Source organism: Triticum aestivum, chromosome 2B (genome assembly GCF_018294505.1).
Source record: "Triticum aestivum cultivar Chinese Spring chromosome 2B, IWGSC CS RefSeq v2.1, whole genome shotgun sequence".
In the NCBI taxonomy this organism is placed as follows: domain Eukaryota; kingdom Viridiplantae; phylum Streptophyta; class Magnoliopsida; order Poales; family Poaceae; genus Triticum; species Triticum aestivum.
The window spans coordinates 9,549,482-9,562,993 of record NC_057798.1 but is presented as its reverse complement, the minus strand read 5'-3'; positions in this window follow the sequence as shown (position 1 = coordinate 9,562,993).

Sequence of the window (13,512 nt, the reverse complement as noted above, 5' to 3'; positions counted from 1 at the left end):
TAGAATGGCAGGTTCTACGCTCGAAAAAAACAATGTTCTCGGTGTTGTGAGAACAATTCTGACAGTGAGAAAGGGGTAACATGAAGGACCGTGGTCTAGCTACGAAGATGTGACTCGGGAGAGTTACGAGTTCGGTCCACTTGCGGTGAGGTAAAGACCCTACATGTTGCGAGAGTTACGAGTCCAGGGGGCGGCTATATATAAAGTGCTTCACCCATTGAGCTAGCTCATTACACGGAGGGGTTGAGGGCTAACCTAATTACAGGTGTTACTATTGGTAACTACACAGAGGGGTTACGCCTCTGTTCGTCGCCGTCCTCCATGGCCGCCTCGGGCTCGGCTTGATTCCGGCCACCACAGCCCTCCTCTCCTCCTCCCGACTGTCCTACGAGTTCCCCTCCTCCCCGCGGTTCGCCCCAACCACTTGCCTCTCGCCGGAGTTGCCCGTTTCGCCGTAGACCATCACCACCGCCCGCCTCCTGCCCTCCTCATGGTGCCGCCCCTTCCCTCCTCCCCACACCACCCCGACGCCTGCTAGCCCTCTGAATGGGTGCGCCGTGGCCTCCCGCACCCGCCGGTGCCCTTGGCTCGGCCGGGGATCGCCGGAGCCGGCCGGCCCAACTACAAGAAAATTGCACATCCGTGACATTTTTGGCCGAACGAATTTTTTCCTGTCATACTTATGACACTTCTATGACGATAATTATGACAAAAACCGGTATCATCATAGATGTGGTGGGCTCCTACTTCTATGTCAAAAAATCATGACAGAAAATGGGCTTTTCGTCCTGGGCAGGCCTGAGACGCACTTGCATGACATTATTTAGGCCGTCCATGAAGGAAAAAATCATGATAGAAGCGAGGGCGAGGAAAATTTCAGAGAGTTCCCGGTTACGGTGAGTGGTCGGGGCCGAGCGATGCGCCGAGGTTTGCACGTTTCTCTCGTACACGTATGCACGTGTGTGAGAGGCGTTGCACTATAACTAAACCCGAGCGAGGCGTTCGCGTACTGAACCCGAGCGATTGCACTAGCTACGTTACTGAACCCCGATCGATCCCTTGCTGTTAACTGAACCCGATCGAGCGATTCCTTTGCTATTGCTGCTAACTGAAGCCGATCGAACCTGCTGCCTCTTGATGAACAGTAAGCGTTGTTGTGGGTTGGATGAACAGTTCCCGGTGGGGGTTGGATCAACAGAACCCCGTGGGGGTGTAGAGGCCGTTGCCGCGGGATAAACATGACCCCGATCGAGCCGGTTGGGGCTGGATGAACAGGATGACCCCGTGGAGGGCTGGTTGAACAGTAGCCGGTGGAGGGCTGGATGAATAGTATCCCGTGGAGGGGTGGTTGAACAGGACCCCGCGGAGATGGTTGGTTGAACAGTAGCCGGTGGAGGAGCGGTGGAGGCTGGATGAAAAGGAGCCCGTGGATGAACAGTCGCAGGTGGAAGCTGGAGGAGGTCGCGATGGATGAACAGTAGCCCGTGGAGGCTGGAAGAGGTCGACGGTGGGGATGAACAGTAGCCCGTGGAGTCCCGTTTGGCGGTATGCCACACCCCTCCCATTGAACAGGACCCCGTTTTGACCGTATATTGCTCCAACACAAGTCCGTTTCCTCCATTTTGCGGTACGCCCCACTCCTCCAAATCAACAGGACCCCGTTTCGACCGTAGGCACTCGAACACAAGTCTATTTCCTCCGTTTTGCGGTATGCCAGACCCCTCCGGATGAATAGGATCCCGTTTCGATCCTATGCGGTCGAACAGAAGGCCGTTTCCTCCGTTCTGCGGTAGGCCAGGCCTCGTTTCGATCGGCTGTTCCGTTCAAGCCGGTTGCCTTTTGATGAACACGATCCATTCCGACCCAGTGTGTGGCCTCACGATGAACAGGACGCGTTTCGACCCAGTCACTTGGCTCCCAGTGAACACGTCGCTCTTTCCTCCATTCCGACCCAGCCGGTTAGCTGAAGATGAACAGTTCAACATTGCTGCCGTCTGTTGCCTCTCCATGTACACGAGCTCTGGCCATCCGTATGCGTGAGTATGCGTTTCGAGACGCCGCTCATATGTACGTACGTGGCCGTATTTTTTGGCGTGTGGTTGTATGTACGTGTACACGGTTTAGACGGGACAGCCTGAACTGCTATGCGGGGGGCTCTACTATGACTTGTGCCGCTACTTACTCGGCCACGGTTCATCGTTGTAGAGCGACCGATCGACCAGTATGTACGTACACCTTCGTGACAAGATAGAGAATGCTACGTATGCTTCGGCCGGGTGGTTCCCAGCTGTCAGGGAGGATAAGGATGCACTTCCTTGCGTGCAAAGATATAGCTGCTGGGTCCCAGCTGTCAGGGGGAAATCATTTCTTTTGCTCGTAATAAGGACGCACTTCCCTGCGTGCGAAGATGTAGCTGGTGGGTCCCAGCTATCAGGGGGAGAAAACATTATTTTTGAAGGTAAAAAGGATGTAGTTGAATGCATGCGTCCATGGGCGTGGTGCGTCCCCATTGTCAGCCTCTCACGTACAGTCATCTTCCGACGACTCTTGTTTGTTGACCACACCGTGCCGAGCGCACCAAGACCAGTGGACGACGGCGAGGCCCCAGACTGGAACGACCCGGATATGGGGAAGACGCGACAGTGGAGTCGCAGATGGAGAGGAGTGGGAAACTTGAATGGTTCGGGTGCGCGGCAGCACTGCCGCCCATGGGAGACAGGAGCAAGAGCAGAGGTTGAAGAAGCAGCATGGCCGGCCATGGGAGGCGGTAGCAGGCGGTACCACCGACGGTGGTTTGGGCGGCTGAAGCATGAATATCCGAGATTGAAGAAGCACCACAGCCGTTAGATGGACATCCAATGGCCACTGCCAATAGAATCGTGTGTTGATTATAAGTTTTTTTGAGGGATGTGTGTTGACTATAAGTTGACAAAGTCTTGCGTACGCGTCAACTTAGTAGGCCCACAAGTGACCATCACATCTGTGGCACAGAACATATAGCCCATTTGTGATTTGTATTTTTAATTATAATGGACTTTACTCAGCCCATTTACTGTTTGTTAATATTACATCCCATTTTCTAGCCAGGACTTTGTTAATAATTTCAGCCAACCGCTCAAAAAAATCAACAAAATTTCCAACATTTTGATGGGATCCGCAATATTTTTTAACCTGAAATTTAGAGTCAGATTAAATAAAATTTCAAAATAAATTTGTATTAGGTAAAAATTCAATGAAATTTTGCACGCGCAACAAGTAATGAAATTAAAAAATCTACCTTTTTTGAGAAGAATAAAAAAATGTACCTGCTCGGTGCGTTTTTAATGTTTACAACCAATTTTTTTAGTTGCAGCCCATTTATTATTTCTTAAAGCCCATTTTCTTGGCAAGTCTAATGCGGCCCGGAGAATAACAAGTTGACCAGGGTTGGGTATTCTGCAATAAAAGAATAGCTGGGCTAGCCATTTTCACATTTAAAATTTAATATCTGGGCTGGATATTTGGTCGACATAAAATAATAGCCTGGGCCTGACGAGCCACAGCCCGCCCAGTTGATACCCTGCTCCTCTGAACAATGACAAAAACATTGCTCAAGAAAAACACTGCTCACACCTCAAAAACAGAAATTCTGCTCGAGCTGCTGGGTCCCAGCCGTCGGCCGCTCCTTGTGCAATTATCTCTTTTATTGACTATATAGGTTGACAATGGTGTGGGACCGATGTCAGGAAACCAGGAGGATGCAAAAAATTTATAGTTGTATATACTAATAAGGAGGTGATAACCCATAAGTATAGGAGATCGCAACAGCTTTTGAGGGTAGAGTATTCAACCAAAATTTATTGATTCGACACAAGGGGAGCCAAAGAATATTCTTAAGTATTAGCAGTTGAGTTGTCAATTCAACCACACCTAGATAACTTAGTATCTGCAGCAAAGTATTTAGTAGCAAAGTAGTATGATAGTAATGGTAACAGAGGCAAAAGTAAAGATAGTAGTTTTGTAGTAATTGTAAAAGTAGCAACGGAAAAGTAAATAAGCAAAGTACAATATGTGAAAATCTCGTAGGCATTGGATCAGTGATGGATAATTATGTCAGATGCGATTCCTCATGTAATAGTTATAACATAGGATGGCACAGAACTAGCTCCAGTTCATCAATGTATTCCGAATATAGTAATACGTGCTTATGGAAAAGAACTTGCATGACATCTTTTGTCCTACCCTCCCGTGGCAGCGGGTCCTAATGGATACTAAGGGATATTAAGGCCTCCTTTCAATAGATTACCGGACCAAAGCATTAGCACTTAGTGAATACATGAACTCCTCAAACTACGGTCATCACCGAAAAGTATCTCGATTATTGTCACTTCGGGGTTGTCAAATCATAACACATAATAGGTGACCATAGACTTGCAAGATAGGATCAAGAGCTCATATATATTCATGAAAATATAATAGGTTCCGATCTGAAATCATGGCACTCAGGCCCTAGTGACAAGCATTAAGCATAGCAAAGTCATAGCAACATTAATCTCAGAACATAGTGGATACTAGGGATCAAACCCTAACAAAACTAACTTGATTACATGGTAAATCTCATCCAACCCATCATCGTCCAGCAAGCCTACGATGGAATTACTCACGCACGGCGGTGAGCATCATGAAATTTGTGATGGAGGATGGTTGATGATGATGACGGCGACGAATCCCCTTCTATGGAGCCCCGAACGGACTCCAGACCAGCCTTCCCGAGAGAGATTAGGGCTTGGCGATGACTCCATATCGTAAAACGCGATGAAACTTTTTCTCTGATTTTTTTCTCCGCGAAACGGAATATATAGAGTTGGAGTTGAGGTCGGTGGAGCATCAGGGGGCCCACGGGATAGGGGGGGGGGCGCCTAGGGGGAGGGGCGCGCCCCCACCCTCGTGGATAGGGTGTAGGCCCCCTGGCCTTGATTCTTTTGCCAGTATTTTTTATATTTTCTAAAAGTTATCCCTGTGGATTCTCAGGTCATTCCGAGAACTTCTGTTTTCTGCACAATAAACAACACCATGGCAGTTCTGCTGAAAACAGCGCCAGTCCGGGTTAGTTTCATTCAAATCATGCAGGTTAGAGTCCAAAACAAGGGTAAAAGTGTTTGGAAAAGTAGATACGTTGGAGACGTATCAACTCCCCCAAGCTTAAACCCTTGCTTGTCCTCAAGCAATTCAGTGGATAAACTGAAAGTGATAAAGAGAAACTTTTACAAACTCTATTTGCTCTTGCTGTTGTAAATATGTAAAGCCAACATTCTAGTTTTCAGCAAAGATTATGAACTAACCATATTGACGATAACACTTAGGTCTCATATTTACTCATATGAATGGCATAATCAACTGGCGAGCAATAGTAATAAAACTCGGATGGCAACACTTTCTCAAAACAATCGTAATATGATATAACAAGATGGTATCTCGCTAGCCCTTTCTAAGACCGCAAAACATAAATGCAGAGCACCTTTAAAGATCAAGGACTGACTAAACATTGTAATTCATGGTAAAAGAGATCCAGTCAAGTCATACCCAATATAAATTAATAGTAATGAATGCAAATTACAATGTGCTCTCCAGCAGGTGCTTTTTAATAAGAGGGTGATGATTCAACATAAAAGTAAATAGATAGGCCCTTCGCAGAGGGAAGCAAGGATTTGTAGAGGTGCCATAGCTTGATTTTAAAATAGAGATGAATAACATTTTGAGCGGCATACTTTCACTGTCAACGCAATAACTATGAGATCTCGATATCTTCCATGCTACACACATTATAGGCGGTTCCCAAACAGAATGGTAAATTTTATACTCCCCCACCACCAACAAGCACACTCCACAGCCATCCGAAACAACGGGGTACCGTCCATACCAACAACAGTCCTGGGGGAGTTTTGTTTTAATTATTTTGATTTTCTTTGATCTTTTTGACCATGGGACTGGGCATCCCGATTACCAGCCATTTTCTCGTGAGTGAGGAGCGGAGTCCACTCCCCTTGAGAATAAACCACCTAGCATGGAAGATCCAGACAACCCTAGTTGAAACATGAGCTGCTCGAGCATACAAAAAAGAATTTCATTTGAAGGTTTGGAGTTTGGCACATACAAATTTACTTGGAACAGCAGGTAAATACCGCATATAGGAAGGTATGGTGGACTCATATGGAATAACTTTGGGGTTTATGGAGTTTGGATGCACAAGCAGTAGTCCCTCTTAGTACAGGTGAAGGCTAGCAAAAGACTGGGAAGCGACCAACTGAGAGAGCGACAACAGTCATGAACATGCATTAAAATTAATCTACACCAGGTGCAAGCATGAGTAGGATATAATCCACCATGAACATAAATATCGTGAAGGCTATGTTGATTTATTCCAACTACATGCGTGAGCATGTACCAAGTCGAGTCACTCAATTTATTCAAAGGAGGATACCATCGCACCGTACCACATCACAACCATTTTAATAGCATGTTGGCACGCAAGGTAAACCATTATAAGCTCCTAGCTAATTAAGCATGGCATAAGAAACTATAATCTCCAATTGTCCTTGCAAACATGTTTAATCATAATAGGCTGAATCAGGAACGATGAACTTATCATATTTACAAAAACAAAAGAGGTCGAGTTCATACCAGCTTCTCTCATCTCAATCAGTCCATCATATATCGTCATTATTGCCTTTCACTTGCACGACCGAACGGTGTGTATAATAATAATAGTGCACGTGCATTGGACTAAGCTGGAATCTGTATGCATTCAATTCAAGAGAGAAGACAAGGTAATATGGGCTCTAAGTTAAATCAACAATCATGCATATGAGAGCCACTAAGCATTTTCATTATGGTCTTCTCCTCTTGACCCCCAAAGAAAAGAAAATAAAACTATTTACACGGGAAAGCTCCCAACAAGCAAAAGAAGAACGAGAAATCTTTTTGGGTTTTCATTTAATTACTGCTACAAGCATGTAACTTAAACTAACTATTTTTTTTGGTTTCCTTAAGGTTTATCAAACACACAAGAAGAAAACTAGAAAAAGAAATTAAACTAACATGGATACAATGAAAGAGTATGAGCACCGACAACTAGAATAGTGTGTGGACATGAATGTAAAGTCGATGAGAAATACGTACTCCCCCAAGCTTAGGCTTTTGTCCTAAGTTGGTCTAATGCCAAGGATAGCCTGGCTATATCCGAAGTTATAATTAGGGCCGTACTGAGATGCAGCAGCCAATGCATCCTGAGCTGCCGCATGTTGACGAGCTGCCTCCGATATCCCCTCGTGTTCGGCTGCCTCCTCCCTGGTAACAACATATCTTCGTTTTCCCTGGTAATCAAAAAGGGAAGGAGCAGGGAGAGTAATATGGACAACGCAACGTCTGTCAAAGATTAGTCGATACTGGAGGAATTGTTCATTCCTCAAAAGAAAATGATGTCTGACCATCGCGTCATAATCTAAATAAGCGGGAGGCAACTCCATATCACCCTCTCATGGAGATATACCAAGATAATTAGCAACACGGGTCGCATAAATCCCTCCAAATAAATCTCCAGATATACCATTATTATGCAACCTACGTGCAACTATTGGCCCCAAGTGCCTAGAGCCTATATCATGCATTAGAATTACTTGGGACCTCATAAATTTGACATGCAAGCTCAAGAACAGGGTCACCTATGCATCAAAAATTTGCAATGAATAAAGCACTAGAACAAAAACTAATTGAACGAATGGAGGAGTCACATCCCAAGCAACAATCTCCCAAAGCAGTTTTGTGAATGGAGCTTTGAGCAAGGAGATCGAAAATCGCAGCAAAATGAGCTAGAACTCGTGCTTGAGCCGGATGGGGATTTTTTTGGGAGGAAGATGGAGTGTGTGGGTGCAGGAATAAGTGGAGGGCGGCCACCGTGGGCCCACGAGATAGGGGGTGCACCTAGGGGGTGTGGGCACGCCCTCCACCCTCATGTCCAGGTGCTTGCCCCCCTGCTGTGTTCTCAGTGCCTAAAATCCTCAAATACTCCATAAAAAATCATACTAAATTTGCAGGGCAGTTGGAGCACTTTTATTTTCGGGATATTTTTTATTGCATGGATAATTCAGAAAACAGTCAGATAATACTATTTTTTCTTTATTTATTCTAAATAACAAAAAGTAAAAAGAGGGTATAGAAGGTTGTGCCTTCTAGTTTCATCCATCTCATGATCATCAAAATGAGTCCACTAACAAGGTTGGTCAAGTCTTGTTAACAAACTCATTCCGAATAATAAGGAACCGGAGAAATTTCGAATAACACTATGTTACCTCAACGGCGATATGAACATCCCCAACAATAAGAATATCATACTTTTCCTTGACAGTAGGAAGAGGAAATTCAAAACCTCCAATAATGATAGTTGGAACTTTTCCAATAGAATTGATGCTATGAACTTGAGGTTGTTTCCTCGAAAAGTGTACCATATGCTCATTACCATTAAAATGAAAAGTGACATTGCCTTTGTCGCAATCAATAACAGCCCCTACAGTATTCAAAAAGGTTCTACAAAGGATAATTGACATACTATCGTCCTCGGGAATATCAAGAATAACAAAGTCCGTTAAGATAGTGACATTTGCAACCACAATAGGCACATCCTCACAAATACCGACAGGTATAGTAGTTGATTTATCAGCCATTTGCAAAGATATTTCAGTAGGTGTCAACTTATTCAATTCAAGTCTACGATATAAAGAGAGAGAGAGGCATAACAGTAACACCGGCTCCAAGGTCACATAAAGCAGTTTTAACATAGTTTCTTTTAATGGAGCATGGTATAGTTGGTACTCCTGGATATCCAAGTTTCTTTGGTATTCCACCCTTAAAAGTATAATTGGCAAGCATGGTGGAAATTTCAGCTTCAGGTATCTTTCTTTTATTTGTAATGATATCGTTCATATATTTAGCATAAGGATTTACTTTAAGCATATCAGTTCACTACTAGGGAAAAACCTATACACAGAATCTTACCAGCAGCACTCCTCAAAATACCAAGCTACTGCTATATAGCAGCAACGCTTATTATTAAGACGCCCTGCTGACAGGAAAATAGCAGTAGCGCGTCCACCACAAACCGCGCTACTGCTATAATTGCCAGGACCTCGCCCCCCCGCCGCCGAGGTACTCCCCTCCTTCCGTCCCTCCTCCATCCTCCTCGCACATCCTGCCTGCGCCTGCGGCCGCCCCTCCCTCCTCCGCCGCCGCCCTCCTTCCTCCGCCTGCGGCCGCCCCTCCTCCCTCCTCCGCCGGTAGCCCTCCTCCCACTGCCCTCGACCTCGCCGCCCCTAGCTACCTCTCCGTCGTCCCCACCCCTGCCACTAGTTAGTACTAGATTTAGTCGTAGTAGATGTTAATTTAGGGTTCATAGCTAGTACTAGATGTTGCTTAGTTAGTACTAGATTTTTAGTAGTAGTAGATGTTAATTACTAGTAGTGATGGTACTAGTTAACTAGGGCAGTATGATTAATAGTAGTTGTAGTTGAACTACTTTAGTTGTAGTTGAACTAGTTTAGTAAGTAAATTAATAAACTAGTTGAACTAGTTGAATTAATAGAACTAATGTATTTTTAGTAAGATAATTAATATAGCTAGTTGAACTACTTTATTTTTAGAAAGAACTAGTTTTTTCTATTTATAGTAAGTTTATATTTAGTAAGAACTAGTTGAATTAATAAAACTAGTTGAACATGTCATATTTGTTGGTATTTTTTAGTTTAAGCAATTATTCGGGATGTATTAGTGATAACTTATATGGTTTCAGGTGACCACCGTCGTCCCTGTCACCGACCCCCTCCGACATCCCCGCCGTCGTCCCAGTCACCGACCCCCTCCGACATCGAGGTGAGACCAGCCAAATATCCTTGTATATCTTGTGTTGTTGCTCAAATAGGATATGTGGTTGCCCAAGTGGCCGTTCATGTTCCGTTTACATCTCCGAGTGGCCTATGTTTTGCCGGAGTGTTGATTAATTTCCATTCCGGCAAATTTCAGGCGTTCGATATGTCTTTTTTAGCAAAGGTCATGCCGGATTTTTTCGTGAATTCTGGCATGACTTGTGCTAGAATATGTACAAGTTTAATCTTTGAATTATGAACATAGGAAATGTCGTACTCGGACGACGGCAGTCTCCCGAGGGAGTGTAGCTGGTGCCACGACGATCGAGGTATGTGCGACAGGTTCGTTGAGCTGGACGAAGATCGGTGCTTCAGCATTAAGTTCGAGGAGACCTTCGATTGTGAAACGGTAAGCAACAAAGACAAGTGTTTTTTTCGTAATTAAGCATGGCTTCAACTATTTCAACGTCTAATTTTCATATTTTACAATTCGACTAGCTTATCCCATGCCATGCAAGACGCTATGTCTTGGAGAGGATGGGTTTTGAAGACCATGAAAATTTCGAAACAAAGAAAATACACCTAAGGACCCATCATGATATGGATTTTGAAGTAAATCTGTGCAATGCTCAGAGTGTAACCCATTTTGGTTGCGAAAATTGGGAAGCACTTTGCAAAATGTATGGTTTTTATGACGGTATGATTGTCACCATGGATCTTGGTGATTCTGACATCGAGCAAGACAATATGGACATTTGGGTCCTTGTTGATACGCTTCCGATTGTACCGCTATGTGAGTTTCTCAAACATAGTTATTAACGAATCTATATTGTTTACTTCAAAATAGTTGATAGCTTATTTCCATTAACAGCTTATTTTGATTCTTCAAAGACTGTGCGGAAGATGGTAGATAAAACCCACTACACCGATGGCACCGAATTAGCGTATAAGGAGAAAAATCATCTGAGTGCATTTTGTACTCTTCTTGAGAATTACAATAACTATTATCGAACTCCTCCAAATTATGGTGAATACGTGCCACTAGTGCATGTGTTGAACCACGGTAACTTCTCTGGAGATACCATGGTAAGATTTTTTTACTATTACGACATCCGTGCATCTTTTGCATACTTCTAAAACTAGTACATCATTGCTAACTACGAAGTTATTATTATGTTTTTCAACAGAAACTCCCGATGGATTGTGTGCCTCATCTGATGTATCTGCATGGTCGCCTCCCAGTTCTGAACATACTGCCAGGTAAATCTAGGGAGCTCACCTGTGCATATCGGATTTCTAAAACCCGTGAACACATGTTCATCAAAGAATGGAAGAAATGTATGGACATTCGCAAGGAGGTTCTTGGAAGTAACATTCAGCGAAAGGCAAGAATTGGAGACAGGCTAATCTCCATTCTCCATAATGGAGAGTCAGGGGCTATCTTGTTTTTTGCTATTTTACCTAAGAAAATGTAGTAGGTCTTAATCGAATGTAATAGGTCCTATGAGGTACAATATGTTTATTATGTGGTAATGTGTTAGAGTTGATAATGAGGAGTACTTGTGATTAGGACTAGTGACCAATTTGCTATGTGATGTCATTGATGAAAACGATGATCTTGAGGAGGTGTTATATGACAATGATGTATTATGATGATAAGTTGTTAATGATATGATGATGATGATGATATTATTATTATATTATTGGGTGAAAGAACCGCGGATTAGTTTCAAGTGGATGGACATCCACTTGAAACTAGTCCACGGTTCTTTCACCCCGTGATGTAATAACTCATTATGATGTAAAAACAATCTCTAAATTCCTGTTGTATGAAAACTTGTGTAAAGGTGTATGAATACAACATGAAAGAAAAAAGAAATAAAATACTAAATAATAGTAGTAGCGTGGGAAAGTAGAAGCGCTACTACTAATTACCAGTAGCGCTGTTCTGAAGAAGCACTAATGCTAAGTCAATTTAGCAGTAGCGTGGATCTAGGCGCGCTATTGCTAAGCATTAGATGTAGCACCTTATCAATAGCGCTCCTGCCCGCGCTACTGATAGGCCTAAAACCCGCGCTGCTGCTAGGCTTTTCCCTAGTAGTGGTTAAGCACATACGTAAGAAGATAGGTCTAATCATTTCAGCAAAGCGCTCAAAATCCTCATCATCCTTTGTCTTGGATGGTTTAGGAGGAAAGGGCATGTGTTTCTGAACCCATGGTTCTCTTTCTCTACCGTGCTTCTGATACGTCTCCAACGTATCTATAATTTTTGATTGCTCCATGCTACTTTATCTACTGTTTTGAACTATATTGGGCTTTATTTTCCACTTTTATATTACTTTTGGGACTAACCTATTAATCGGAGGCCCCGCCCAGAATTGCTGTTTTTTTGCCTATTTCAGTGTTTCGAAGAAACGGAATATCAAACGGAGTCCAAACGGAATGAAACCTTCGGGATCATGATTTTCCAACCGAACGTGATCCAGGAGACTTGGACCCTACTCCAAGCAGTTCCCGAGGAGGTCACGAGGGTGGAGGGTGCGCCCCCTTGGGCGCGCCCCCTACCTCATGGGCCCCTCGACGCTCCACCGACGTACTCCTTCCTCCTATATATACATACGTATCCCCGAACGATCAGAAAAGGAGCCAAAAACCTAATTCCACTGCCGCAACCTTCTGTATCCACGAGATCCCATCTTGGGGCCTGTTCCAGAGCTCCGCCGGAGGGGGCATCCACCACGGAGGGCTTCTACATCATCACCATAGCCCCTCCGATGAAGTGTGAGTAGTTTACTTCAGACCTTCGGGTCCATAGCTAGTAGCTAGATGGCTTCTTCTCTCTTTTTGGATCTCAATGCAATGTTCTCCCCCTCTCTCGTGGAGATCTATTCGAAGTAATCTTCTTTGTGCAGTGTGTTTGTTGAGACCGATGAATTGTGGGTTTATGATCCAGTATTATCTATGGAAAATATTTGATTCTTCTCTGAATTCTTTTATGTATGATTGAGTTATCTTTGCAAGTCTCTTCGAATTATCTTTTTTGGTTTGGCCAACTAGATTGGTATTTCTTGCAATGGGAGAAGTGCTTAGCTTTGGGTTCAATCTTGCGGTGTCCTTACCCAGTGAAAGAAGGGGCAGCAAGGCACGTATTGTATTGTTGCCATCGAGGATAACAAGATGGCGTTTTTATCATATTGCATGAATTTATCCCTCTACATCATGTCATCTTGCTTACGACGTTACTCTATTTTTAACTTAATACTCTAGATGCATGCTGGATAGCGGTCGATGAGTGGAGTAATAGTAGTAGATGCAGAATCATTTCGATCTACTTGTTTTGGACGTGATGCCTATATACATGATCATTGCCTGGATATACTCATAACTATGCTCAATTCTGTCAATTGCTCAACAGTAATTTGTTCACCCACTGTAGAATACTTATGCTCTTGAGAGAAGCCACTAGTGAAACTTATGGCCCCCGGGTCTATTCTCATCATATCAATCTATATCACTTTATTTACTTGCTTTGTTTTTACTTTGCCTTTACTTTTTACTTTGCATCTATCTATCAAAAATACCAAAAATATTATCTCTATCAGATCTCACTTTCGTAAGT